This window comes from Anabrus simplex, chromosome 1, assembly GCF_040414725.1.
Source record: "Anabrus simplex isolate iqAnaSimp1 chromosome 1, ASM4041472v1, whole genome shotgun sequence".
Taxonomy (NCBI): domain Eukaryota; kingdom Metazoa; phylum Arthropoda; class Insecta; order Orthoptera; family Tettigoniidae; genus Anabrus; species Anabrus simplex.
In genome coordinates this window covers 1,676,935,416-1,676,950,224 of record NC_090265.1, presented here as the reverse complement: position 1 = coordinate 1,676,950,224, position 14,809 = coordinate 1,676,935,416, and the positions used below count along the sequence as shown (strand labels likewise).

At 41.1% G+C, this 14,809-nt stretch overlaps 1 protein-coding gene across 1 annotated transcript in view; it reads right to left on the bottom strand.

The window, feature by feature from the left end:
- LOC136863658 (phorbol ester/diacylglycerol-binding protein unc-13-like) overlaps window positions 1-14,809 on the bottom strand; it is a gene marked incomplete at its 5' end in the record, with an annotated part of 744,937 nt that overhangs the window by 477,967 nt on the left and 252,161 nt on the right. The window lies entirely within an intron of this gene.

Here is a 14,809-nt window from a genome sequence, read left to right as displayed (position 1 = left end):
GAGGAGTGGGGGGTCTGCACTCTGGTGAACCAAGCCAAGTCGTCTTTTGCACCGTGCACAGTGCATGCACCACGCGCATGCACCCTGAGAGGCCCTGATCTAGAGGATGACTTCGTTCCACTTGTTCAGAAGGGAGTTACAGTACAGCCAACCACGATTGTTTCTAGAACTGGATTATCTTAATGTTACTGATGCCTTTACTGGCGAGACCTAGTATTTGTTACGTTCATTGATCGGTATCATTCTTGTCCTAGGTTCTGACAATACGAAAGTGAGCATTGCTAGTAATGCAGCCAGTCCCGGCTATGAATGGTGTGAAAATGTTGCTCATAGGGTCAGTTGGAGCACGCATTTCACTCTTTGGCAGACTGATATACTGTATATTAGCAAATTTTGGCTCAGTGAGGAAAGCAACGGGGAATTACATCACTCCTCATTTCCCTAGCACGCCTCTTCATGATGCCTAGACCATACGTGTCAACTGATGGTGAATTTATTGGGGATCCAACCATCCTTCGGGCTGAAGATTGAACATACCTAATTTTACTGATTTTACATCCCAGTAACATGTTTTACGTTACTCGAGTATACCGAGGTGCTGGAGCAGGAGTTCTTTTACGCGCACATAAATCTATCGATAAAAGGCTCGCATATTTGAGTACCTTTAAATACCACCAGCCGACTTAGAATTTCATAAAGTATCCTTCTATTAGATGTTTGTAATGTTTAGGCCCTATTGTTCTAAAAAGTATCCTTCTATTAGATGTTTGTAATGTTTAGGCCCTATTGTTCTAATGTAACAGATACAAGACATAAAACAGAAGAATATCACATTTATGTACCAACTTCATATTCTACTAGATATGAGGTACAGAGAACCAATTCTACGGTTCATATTGATCTCTCTTCTCAGTTCATTTGTCCAGGTTTGTTTGCGCCCCATTCCAACACCTCAAACCGGACATTAATTCCCAATAACACGGATAACTGAACCAATGAGGACTGGACAGGAAATCTCTATGCCTATATAACGATGGCGGACAAGTAGATTACAAAATCTATGAAGGAGAACATCTGCAAGTTGATGGTCAGTCGAGTAACGAGGAACAAAGGTGGCTGAAATGTAGTGCTTGCGGATCTAACTCTCATTTATTTTGCGAAACATGTCGAGAAATGAAATTTTTTAATGGACCTATTCGAGGCCAGTGGGTGATGTAATTCCCACTAAACTTTGTCTGCTATTGGGCAATTGGATGTCTCGATTCCCACTTTTGATTTGTACTGTTACCTGGTGTGGACATCAGAAAATCTGGAAAAATTTTCTGCTCTGCAATTTTATTGGAGTTCCTTGCTTAACAGACATGTTTGTTTACGTATGTGTACTGGATGGATACTAAACGTGCGCGCTTTTGGGAAGTGAAGTGATTTTGTGCTCAAGAGAGATGCACAAAGGTAATTTTAAACTATTTAATTTATCATAAATGATTCTCTAGTACTTCAGTTTTACAATTATAACGTTCAAAGTTGCATTATGGTAGTGATGAAACACAGGATTACACTCTCTTCACCTTACCATGATCATTCATGTCCACATTTACTTATAACTAGCTGATGTACCCGTGCTTCGCTACGGGATACTCAGAAAGACTGTTTTTGTGGTTTTGCTTCCTGAAGTCAACATAAGACATTTCAAAAACGTCAGTAGGAATGTGGCAATTCTAAGTAATGTTATCATATGAAATAATCAAAGAAAAATCGCACATGTTCTTAACTTTAACGAACAGTACTACGGTGCCGATCTAACAGTCTAAAGTCCCAGTGCTGGAATAACCAGGCCGCAGGCAGTCGTGAACACTCCTCTGCCATTATTCCGTTAAATGTGCACACTGCTCATTCTAATCGGTGCCTCAGAGTAGGGATTGAATAGCTGGAATGCTATGATGAACCAGTGTGTTACGTACCAGTAATATCAGAAAATTTATGACAGGGGTATGGGATGCTTAAGAAGAAAGTTATCTAATTCCGCAGCTACTACCCGCCAATATTCAAACAGGCTGTTATACTCGGTACGGCCGAGCGAGTTGGCCGTGCGGTTAGGGGCTCACAGCTGTGAGCTTGCATCCGGGAGACAGTGGGTTCGAACCCCACTGACGGCAGCCCTGAAGATGTTTTTCTGTGATTTCCTATTTTCACACCCGGAAAATGCTGGGATTGTACCTTAATTAAGGCCATGACAGCTTCCTTCCCACTCTTGCCCTTTCCTATCCCATCGTCGCCATAAGACCTACCTGTGTCGGTGCGACGTAAAGCAAATATATCGTCGTTGCCGGACAAAACCTCCTATGTGAAATATTTTAGCTTAGAACTTTGGCCAGTAAGTTTCTGTCATCTAAGGTGCAATATTGTGTGAACACTGTCAAGGCATTCAGCTCTTCCTAAAGTGTGTACTGCGGGTCAGTATATCTCCAAAAATATTACCACATAGGAGGTTTTGTCCTGGCAACGCCGATATACTCGGTACGCAGCAGTAATCCCATCTATCGGAGATAAGTGGCAACAGAAGACACAAAGCACATCACAATAAACAATGGTCAACGTAATTTTATTGTTGATAAATTTTATGAGCTTTCTCTATTGTAGGCCTTCACATTCAGTTTTCTTTCGACTCTGTGATATTACGGCGTCTTATAAAATTATTTATTGTGCAGACTGCAGTTCCTTATTACCCTAATTTACATACCGATTTTCATTGAATTCTGTTCATCCATTTTCTCGTGACTCGGCGCTGATATGGACTTTAGCAACAAAAATCGAAATTCATGAACATTATTTTCATAGCTGTTACGGTAAAAGTGTACAATGATCAGAAATTTAATACCATATAACTTTAGTTATGTAGTATTTATCGATAGGATACTAACGACATAAATATTTGAGAATTAAATTTTAGGCCTTCCCCTAAACTACCATTTCACTCAGTGTGAATAAAACATTTATGTCCTAGGTCGTAGCGACTTATTCTCCTAATTTGTATACCATTTTTCATTAAGGTAGATCCACTAATAACATAAATATTTGACAATTAAATTCTAGGCCTTCCTCTAAACTATTTACAGCCTAGATTGTAGTGACTTATTCCCCGACTGTGCATACCGATTTTCATTAAATTCTCTTCAGCCGTTTTCTCGTGATGCGTGTACATTCATTCATAGAGACAGACAGACAGACAGACAGACATTACGGAAAATTAAAAAGTGCATTTCCTTGTTACTGTAGACACGACCGATACATAAATAAAATCCTTTTTAAAATCTAAGCAATGTACAGACAAAACTTATTTTATATAGCCTATTTACAGAGTTATTGTTCTGAATTTTATAGACGTGTTAGAAATTATATTTGACTTACACACATTCAGGCCGCCCCACAGTCTGTTTATTAATTCTTCGTTTTCTTTTACCGAGCGAGTTGGCCGTGCGGTTCGGGATGCACAGTTATGAGCTTGTATTCGGGAGACAGTGGGTTCGAACGCCACTGCCGGCAGCCCTAAATATGGCTTTCCGTGGTTTCCTAACGTTCACACCAGGCAAATGCTGGGCCTGTACCTTAATTAACGCCACGGTCGCTTCCTTTCCACTTCTATCCCTTCGTCACCATAAGACTTATCTATGGCGGTGTGAAGTACAGCAAACTGTAAGAAAAAAAAAGTGATCTTTCGTAGTCCATATCACTGGAAAATCCTTCACATAAAGAAGTATTGGAAACTTCTTACACCACTTTTTCTACCTGAAATGCTTTTTAGAGCTGTATTCAGTGTATTATCTGTAGTATTCCATTAACACATATTTACATTCTATGTCCTGATTTCTGAGTGTCCAAACATTCCCAAATTTGTGTCACTAATCTGCTGAAAGCCATTGGAATATATAGTGCCCACATGACTTTTCACGGTTCTATCATTTGAAAAATTACGAAAAACAATTCGCAGAGGTACGTTTTCTCTACTACGCGGAAAAGCACACATTCATGGATATGCTCTTGAGCTTAGTAGACGAGAGAGTGAGTAAAGATTATTTCGTTATTCCCCATTTAGTAAGCATATCTGACATGCATAGAGAATATATATGCATCGTTTGACCCCGCCTACAAGGGGGATAGAAAGTTCCGACAAATCGAAAGAAAAGGGTGTATCCACGAAAGAATTATAAGACTCGTGAACAGAGAGGAAATGAAAGACATTCTAGACCTTGTAAATATTATTATTATTATTATTATTATTATTATTATTATTATTATTATTATTATTATTATTATTATTCTTTCGAATGGGCCACCAGAGGACCACGTGCCAATTTCAATTCCTTCTTCTTTGTTCTTTCCTTTTCTTCCAGTACGCTTTCATCTGTTCACTATGTTTCTTCTTTCTGTCTTCAGACCACTTTGAACCAGATTATTATTATTATTATTATTATTATTATTATTATTATTATTATTATTATTATTATTATTATTATTATTATTATTATTAGTCTAATGTTATTTGCTTTACGTCCCACTATCTACTTTTACGGTTTTCGAAAACACCGAGGTGACGGAATTTAGTCCCGTAGGAGTTCTTTTACGTGCCAGTAAATCCACCGATACCGTACTTCAGTATCTTCAAATACCACCGAACTTAGCCAGGATCGAACCTGCCAAGTTGGAGTGAGAAGGCCAGCGCCTCAACCGTCTGAGCCACTCAGCCCGGCAATTTTTTACTAATAATATTACTATTATAGTGACAGTTAAATATCCCTATGGTGTAGATACTGCGTGCTTGTCTCTTATTTCAAGGCCCTGCTCCCATCACTACTAAAACACGTTTCGTTTCCAAATTTCATTTCCTAAGTAATTTGGCGAGAAAAAGGTTAGGGATAATTATTAGAATATGTTTTACTGTTATTTTTCCTTGTGGTTTAGCTCACTAATAACACATTCAGATTCACATTTTCGACGACCGCGACATAAGGATGGTAAGAATAGAGCTACTTGACTATGCAGTTAGAGTTGCATAGCTGTGAGCTTGTATTCAGGGGACAGTAGATTCGAGTCTCAGAGTCGGCAGCTATAAAATTGGTTTTCTGCGGTTTCCCATTCTCACACCAGGCAAATGCTGGGGCTGTACCTTAATTAAGACCATGGTTACTTCCTTATACTTATTTACAATTACGTATTTACAGCATTCCGCATGAGGTACATTCATTCCTTCATCACATTAATTACACTTGAAAGGTCTTCTCCTCTTGGTGAAACCTGACTTTTAACCCCGTTTTACAGCATACCATTGTCTGCTGCCCTTTTCACAATTTGAGAGAAGGCATCTTTTCAATAGAGTGTCTATCCAGGGTGATAATAGCGATTTTCATTTTCTGCTTGATTATTACGAAGTTGATATATTACTTATAAAATAAAACAGTTATTTACTGTGATGTGTAAAGTGTTAACAGTGAAGCAGTTGCGGTGTGACGGGAGGTGTGGCTATAGTAGTGTGTGAGTACTATCAATACTATGTGTACTCATATCGATTGTGTAATCCACGCCGCCTGCCCCCTGGAGCCAAGCCAGCTCGCTCAGCTCCGGGCACGGACCAGACAGCGTGCCTCGGCCAGCGCCCACCCACAGTACACCATACAACACCGTTAATATCCTCTCTTTCTAACCAATGACAGGTCCATAAATCACAATCCGTAATACAATTTTGGATTGGACGCTGCTTCAACTTATTTTCTGTGGGCACTCCTTATTCGACCTATCACTATATATATATTTATTCGCAGAATAATCACTCCCGCCCCATAACCGTCATCAGTCGATTTACTCATTGCTGAGCGTCGTGACCTAATTTATTCACTTCATTAGTAACTGCATTCTTAAGGAGGTTGCAAATACATTAATGACTACATGAATGATGTCTCAGTATTGCCAGTGAACCTTTCAAGGATTTGAGGACCACATTCTTCATCAACGATTCTGGTAGTTTTAATCTCGACCGGAATTCTTCAAAGGACTAAGGAATTGTTCCTCTTGCACCGATCATGAGGCCTATCACCTCAACGTTATCCAGTCTATATTCACGAGGGTAGAAGGGGATAGTCGGCTTGTAAATGCTCTTCTTTTCCTCGTGTACTTCACTGGGCTGTTTAGTTTGCGATTCAAAATAAACCGTAGGATCATCAATAATATATCTCTTGTTGTTATTTTTGAGGGCTATCGTATCAATCCTGGGGGTACAGCCGTTCTCCGACAATCAATGCCGACAACGGTTCTGGCACATCTCGAACACCTGCGATATTAGCGGTCATTTTTAGAGTACCTTGTCCGGCTCCATGGCTAAATGATTAGCGTGCTGGCCTTTCGTCACAGGGGTCCCGGGTTCGATTCCCGGCAGGGTCGAAAATTTTAACCATAATTGGTTAATTTCACTGGCACGGGGGCTGGGTGTATGTGTCTTCTTCTTCTTCATCATTTCATCCTCATCAAGACGCGCAGGTCACCTACGGGTGTCAATGTGGAGGACTAGAGAGTCTTTCCAGCCCCACTGATGCAGAGCAGAAGCACTTCTTCCGACTCCGAAGCGTATTCTGTCAAGTGTGGTCCAGGTAGAGCGAGGAAAGTTGAACCCAGACAACTTTGTAAGTTGGATCCCTGATGTTGACAATGCCGTGAGGGTATGACCGAGACCATTCATGTTTCCGTGTTTCATCAGGTTTAAAATGTGAATTAACTTATTCCTTTGCCGTCATCCAGGCAGGTCTCCGTGGTTTCAATCTCATTACGGAATTTTCATCTGTATCCTGATGTATTGGGAGGTAACTGTTCTTCAGTATCTTGGTTCACTGTCTAACAAGGACGCTTTGCCGTCTAATGTGCGGAGAGTGAATGTTGTTCAGTAATGCTGACCATTGAAGAGGAGTAGAGCGCAATGTACCAGATATAATTCTCATTGTGTGGTGCAGTTGTTCATCAACCAGACTAGTGTGGGAGATATTGAGCCATGCAGAGGAACAATATTTAGTTGGTGAATATACTATTGCTAGAGCAGTTGTTCGTAATGTACACGCAGCTGCGCCCCATGAAGTACCAGCTAGTCTACCCAGCAAGTTGCTACGGCTTTTAAGCTTAGCACCTATATTCTCAAGATGGCGTCGATAGGTTAAGGACCTGCCCAAAGTTACACCCAATTATTTTGGGTTGGTATCACACTGTAGTGAGTGGGTTCTGAGCCTGATCGTCGTTGATAGTTTGCTATCCTGTTATTTAGGTGGAATGTAGCTGACTTTAGTGGGCTAGGTTTCCGCGCCATTTTTTGAAATAATCATCCATCTTGTCAACGTCTTGGGATAGAATATCTTCCGCCTCATTGAAATCTGTTCTTTGTATGGTGGGGTTTATATCGTCCTCATAAATGAACTTGCTAGATACGGTTTCTGGGAGTTCATGCATGTATAAATTGAAGAGAATGGGAGACAAGACTGATCCCTGTGGCAAGCCATTATTAAGTTTACGGAATCCATTACGGGCATGTTCTGTATGTTAATTTGTAAAAAAATCTGTTACTGAACATATTTCTATCAGGGTGAAAATGTTGACACATTTTGGTATCACAGTATTTGTGACTTTCCGCGAGAAAGAATGGATTTACACTCATTACAGTTTTCTAGATCGAAAGAGTGATTATTTTTGCATATGGTCCATGTCATAAATTAAAAAAAACGACATTTTTGAGTTGTGCCACTATTCTTGCGGGGGTGCGATGTGTGCAGAATGACGAAACAGCTCGGATTGAAAATATTTTTTTCCAGATGGATTCTGAACTTCTTGACAGCTGTCCATAAAGAACCAAGGAAGACTGTGTGCAGTGGATTCTTGGTACTGATGTCTTCCGTTCACGAATTGTGACTGGAGATGAAACATGGGTGCACAATTCTGAAATGAACGCAAAGACAAGTTCGACTGAATGACATTATGTGAATTCGCCTAAAGGAGGAAAATTAAAGTGGCCCCTTCAGCATGAACAATTATGGGGATTGTTTTGTATCCTTGACTATCAACTTCATGCTCTTGTTACTGACATGGGTATTTCTTGCATTTAGTTCAGGCCTGTAGTTCATGATGCTAATGGAAGACACGCAGAGTAGACCACATTTATACTCCAAATTCATATTCATTTTTTGACATTTTCTTGCAGAAAAAGTCCTTGCATCCACTGCTGTTCACAAAAATTGCATAAAAATATAATTGAAGGAAAATATGGAAGGAAAAATATAAACAGTTTAAAGAAAATTCATTTCACAACAACAACGAATGTTTACATATTCGGGGTTAGCCTAAAGGACTGCATTTCCTTTTATTCTACTGTAAGGTGACTTTTTCACTCATCATCTTCTTGGACATTTCTAAATCCTGTAGATTTCTGTCTGACTGCACCGACAAGTACAGTCTCAAGATATGAGTATCAAATAGTATTATTCGAAGCCAAAGTAGAAAAGCAAATCAAAGGAGACCCATCTACACACAGTCTGTGAAGGCCTTGGAGGAGTGAAAGTTGAGGGCTTCCACTATTCGTAACCTCCGCTCTTAATGTAGTAGGGGCGGACTGAGTGGCTCAGTGGTCTTCTCACCCCAACTTGGCAAGTTCTATTCTGGCTCAGTCGAGTGGTATTTGGAGGTGCTCAAGTATGGGACGTAAAGCAAATAGCAATATTTATTATTATTATTATTATTAATGTAGTAGAGAGGTAGCTCTATGCCTGGCCGCGAGCTAACATGGTACTCAATTTTGGTGTAGGCTGAGTGAACCTCCGGTTCATGTGCCGCTCCAGAAATGGTAATATAATTTCTTAAATGTTTCCGTTTTTTGACGGGAAATAGAACCCACATCATTATGGGTGAACTGACAACGCCTTTGCCGTCTCAAGCCAAAGGAAAATGTTGAAGATAAAATCTTAATTTCATTACTGACCATCTTTACGAGCAGAAAAATTCCTGGTACCCAACGCTGTTTACGAAATGTTACAGGAAAATTATCAAAACAATTTCTTTCTTCCTTTGTTAATCCGTTTACCCTCCAGGGTTGGTTTCCGCTCGGACTAAGCGAGGGATCCCACCTTTACCGCCTCAAGGACAGTGTCCCGGAGCGTGAGACTTTCGGTCGGAGAGATACAACTGGAAGGAAGACCAGTACATCCTGCAGTATCACCTGCTATGCTGAACAACAACCTTATGGGGAGATGGGAAAATTGAGAGGGATGGAAGGGAAGGGGAAAGCAACCGGCCGTGGACTTAAGTTAGGATTTATCCCTGCATTTACCTGGAGGAGAAGTGAGAAACCACGGAAATCCACTTCGAGGATGGCTCAGGTGGAAATCGAACCCCTCTCTACTCAGTTGACCTCCTAAGTCTGAGTGAACCCCGTTTCAGCCCTCAGACCAATTGTAAATTTGGAGACATCGAACCCGGACTTCTGGGGGTCGCAGATAATCATAATGCGGACATCAAAACAATTTACCTTTTTTTTTTTTTGCTAGGGGCTTTACGTCGCACCGACACCGATAGGTCTTATGGCGACGATGGGATAGGAAAGGCCTAGGAGTTGGAAGGAAGCGACCGTGGCCTTAATTAAGGTACAGCCCCAGCATTTGCCTGGTGTGAAAATGGGAAACCACGGAAAACCATCTTCAGGGCTGCCGATAGTGGGATTCGAACCTACTATCTCCCGGATACAAGCTCACAGCCGCGCGCCTCTACGCGCAAACAATTTACCTAGCGAATTGGCTACGTAATCAGAGGCATGTGAGCTTGAATTTGGAAGATAGCTGATTCGAACCCCACTGGCGGCAGCCCTGGAATTTTTTCTGTGCTCTCCGATTTTCCCAAAAGGTATATGCTTCAACTATACCTTAATTAAGACTACGTCCTCTTCTTTCTCATTACAAGCCCTGTCCTATCGCATCGTTGCGATAAGACGTGTCTGAGGTGGTATGTCGTAAAACAAATGGAATCAAGAAAATTTTAACACAAATTTATGACATATATATTTATATGATGTGGAGCATAACCATTTATCTCAATGTCATTGCCTTTATAATAGGTTCATTTTAACTGCAATTACATAACATTCTATCAATTGCTTAAGTTCTCCATTTTTAAGAATGACATCGTCATTGAAGAAACCAAACCTCGTATGTCACAATGTTCTTCTATCCATTATGTTCCTTAAGACTGGTCACGCCTCCCAGCAACATATCGATATGCAGTCTATCAAAACAATTTTCATTGTGTTTATTTTCCAACGTGTAAAGGAAAATGAACCTTACAACACCATACTGTAGGAATGTATGTTTGCCGACGAATTTACTTACTCCTCATTTTTCTTTGCACTTTCGCATAGGAAAATGAACACAACATTGTCCTGATGAAGGCCGTAGAACACGACGAGATGGGTCTGGTCGCACCACCCAGACCACCCCCCGAGAAGATCGACACCTCATCCGAGTTGCATTGCAGGACAGATCCGCGTCCTCCTCGGCTCTGGCGCAACAGTGAAACAGTGTCGCCGTTTACTACGGTCTGGGTTACTAACGCGTCGTCCATTTGTCCGCCTGCCAATGACTAATGTACATAAACATGCTGGACAACAATGGTGTATGGAACGACGTCACTGGGGACAGGAATGGCATCAGATAGTGTTTTCGGACGAATCCAGGTTCTGTTGGTTTGAAAATGAAGGCCGCATTTTGGTTCGCTGCAGACAGGGGGAGATGAATCACATTGTCTGCATTCGCACAAGACATACAGCTTCAGCTCAAGGCTTTATGGTACGGGGTGCTATTGGGTACAACTACAAATCACAGTTCGAGCGTTTCCAGGGCACTGTGACTACTTTGAACTACGTGAATGACATCCTGTGACCCGTAGCCATACCCGTTCTGCACCACACCCCAGACGCCATATTTCAGCAGAAGAATGCGCGACCACATGTTGCTGCATGAACACGTGCCTTCTTATTATCACAGGATGTCAGACTGTTGCCCTGGCCCGCCCGATCACCGAACTTGTTGCCAATCGAAAATGTGTGCGATATTGTGAAATTACGGGTGCGGCGCTGTGACCCAATGCCAACCACCAGAGATGAACTGTGGAACCAGGTGAATGTAACACGGATGGCTATACCCCAGGACACCAATCGCGCCTTATACGCGTCGATGCCATCACGTATGGAACAATGTATCAGTGCCCTTGGTGGACCCAGTGCCTACTTGGCAGCAGGACACATGCTGAAGCTAGGTGACCGAAATGATAATCGTTTCTGCAGAACATACTAATGTACATGTCCTGTGAATATGAACTTCCTATCTCTATTCCTTCACATTGACTGCATTCGCAGGTATATTTAAGAACATGAATGTACAATTCTTAACAATGATGATGATGATGATGTTTGTTGTATAAAGGGGCCTAACTGCTAGGTCATCGGCCCATTCTTAGTGCTTAAATGATATAATTGCATACTCTTATTTACCGCATGACAATCTCTTGCATCAACAAGCGAGTTGGCCGTGCGGTTAGAGGCACGCAGCTGGGAGCTTGAATTCGGGACATAGTGGATTCGAACATCACTGTCGGCGGCCATGAAGATATCTTTCCGTGGTTTCCCATTTTCACACAAGGCAAATGCTATGTCTATACCTTACTTAAGGCCACGATCGCTTCCTTCCCACTCCTAACACTTTTCTATCCCAACGTCGCCGTAAGAACTGTCTGTGTCGGTGTGATGCAAAGCCAAATGTACAGAAAAAGAAAGTTTGCACCCCTTGCTAGGGAAAGGTAAACATTAACATTTTAAAACCCAGTGCTGGAATCCTCTGGCGATGATCCGAACATTGGTCTGTTGAAGCAGAGATAGCAAAGCCTACAAAAATGTGGACGGTTAAGGGGGAAATATGAGCCAATTAAGGAAGATTACACATATTCGCGGACAGCTTCTGAAAGCGTAATTCTAGAGTAGGTTTCTGACAATAGGAAAAAAAATACATCTCTTTCTCTCTAAATTTCAACCTTTAGATTGGTTTCCAGGAACGTTCTGTAACGTTCAAATCCCGTTACAAATATTATTATTATTATTATTATTATTATTATTATTATTATTATTATTATTATTATTATTATTATTATTATTATTATTATTATTATTATTATTATTATTATTATGAGACCTGTATTATTATCACAATTATCATAACTACGAGTATTATTGTTTGATTCTTAATTTAATATGCATGCATATATATATATGTGTATGTTAGCATTAAACTTATGTAGAGTGAGAGTTGCTTCCTAATATTAGATATGGATATATTTTGTGAAGTAACTTTAAAACATTGCAACATGTGGTGTAATACTGTTACAGTAAGGCTGCGTGCACACCGAGCGCGCTTCGCATAGTGTGTCGCGTGTTGCTCAACGCTAAGCGTCACGCTAAGCATAACCAGTGCTTTGTTCCTAAGCCAGGTGTTCACACCGTCCGCGCTCTGCTGCGCTGAACGCCTACCTTACAGCTAAGCGAAGCGCCAGACTACGCGCAGTGTTCGTTAATTGCTTAACGTTACCTAGCTGGTTCTGAAGCTATGAAAGAAAAAAATTATTCATGCAGTCTTTCAAAGAGAAGAAATACGGTACCCGAGGCATAAAAACTATAAAAATGTAACTATTAAGTATCTACAACAGTTTTATCGCATTCCTACACAAAACTTATACAGTATTATTACTTCTATTGGGCTTAACATTGTGACAGGATGAAATTGTGTAAGTTATGGATTTTAGTGTGGGGAGTGTCCGTGGAGAAGTTTGGCTCGCCAGGTGCAGGTCTTTTGAACTGACACCCGTAGGTGACCTGCGTCGTGATTAGGATGAAATGATTATGACTACACATACATACCCAGCCCCAGCGCCAATGGAATTTACTAAGTTTGATTACAATTCCCGACTCTGCCGGGAATCGAACCCGGGACTCCTGTGACCAAAGGCCAGAACGGTAACCATTTAGCAGGACACTTTGTGACAAAGTGCACAGAATCTCCCAGACTGTCATATCGGTTTATAATTTTGCCAGTGGAGGGTGGTAACGTGAATAGTATCACTCTGCAGCCTAGTAGGCTAGTGGGCTTGGAAGAAAATATTTATATTTATGAATTGTATTAATCACACATTTACTCCACTTTTGTTACGATGATAAATTAGGTATGCTAATTGTAACAATATTGCAAAATACTATTTATAATTTTATTATTATATAAAGAGCGTGATTTTGCCGGAAATTTAATTTCCACGTGTTTGCTGCGCGGTGTTCCTAGACAAATGGGAAACTTGAATTTCTCCCAATACTTCTCTGCTACTTGTCGCCACATTTCAGTTGCAGGGTTTGGAAGGTCAAAGGTATCTTTTGTCATTCTTAAGAAATTAAAAAATTTATCGTGATAAAGTCTTGCATCTCTGTACAAAACGATGGAATTCTCCGAAAGTAATTCGTTCTTCATTAAATGCATGAATCCACTTTCGATTCTTCTTTCTAATTTTCAATTTTAGGTAACTGTTATCAATCAGTAAACTGTTTCTAGTGTACTTGGATAACGACATTAGTTTGTGACCACCCCAAAGCGCCTCGCGCCAAACTAATCTAAGAGCATGGCGTAGAGTTTTCGGTGTGAACAGCAAGCACGCCTTGCGCTATGCATAGCACTTCACGCTACACGCAACACACTACGCGAAGCGCGCTCGGTGTGCACGCGGCCTAACTGTCGAGTCACCGATCTGTCATTGTATGCTTTTAGCGATGATATGATATTTAGGGAGTTCCTAATTTGCCTGAGGCTATTTCAACACATTATGTAACATTTGTATCATGTCTGTTTTTAACCCTGACGTGGGTGTAATACCATGTCCAATTAATACCTATATAAAGGGCTGTATCCTATCGCAGCTAGTCAATTGGAGTCAGTTGGAAGGGGAGTGAGGCCACAGTTGCTTGGAAGGAGTTGAATGAAGAAGACTGCCATGAAGTGTTGTAATCACATGGATGGATGGATGGATGGATGGATGGATGGATGGATGGATGGATGGATGGATGGATGGATGGATGGATGGATGGATGGATGGATGGAACCTGGGTGGATAGTAATTTGGAGAGTGAGGCTCGGGAGATAGTGGGTTCGAATCCCACCTTCGGCATCCCTGAGGATGCTGAGGATGAGGCAAACGCTGGGGCTGTACCTTAATGAAGGGCACGGCCGCATCCTTCCAACTCCTAGACCTTTCCTCTACCATCGTCGCCATAAGACCTATCTGTGTCAGTGCGACGTAAAGCCACTAGCAAAAAAAAATGGCGCCCATCAACAATTGTATGTGTAAGTAATTAGGTAAGAACTAGGTGTGAGTACATAGTTCGAGGATTGAACATTTTATTTCATGAACATTTCAATATTATTTCATTTTTAAATTAATGAGCAAAGAGCCACAGTTCCATTCTTGCCATCTCTGAGCTAACCGTTATATTTCTTGATATGCTTTGCAGTTGACAAAGCCCTTCCTATCGATTGTTCTCCTTAAGACTGGTCACGCCTCCCAGCCACGTATGGATATACAGTCCATCGGAACAGGTTTCGTTGAGTTCATTTTGCTATGCCCATGTGTAAAGGAAAATTAACCTTACCTTACCGTACTCTAGGAATGTATGTTTGCATTACGTAATTACCTACTCCTAGTGTATAATGCA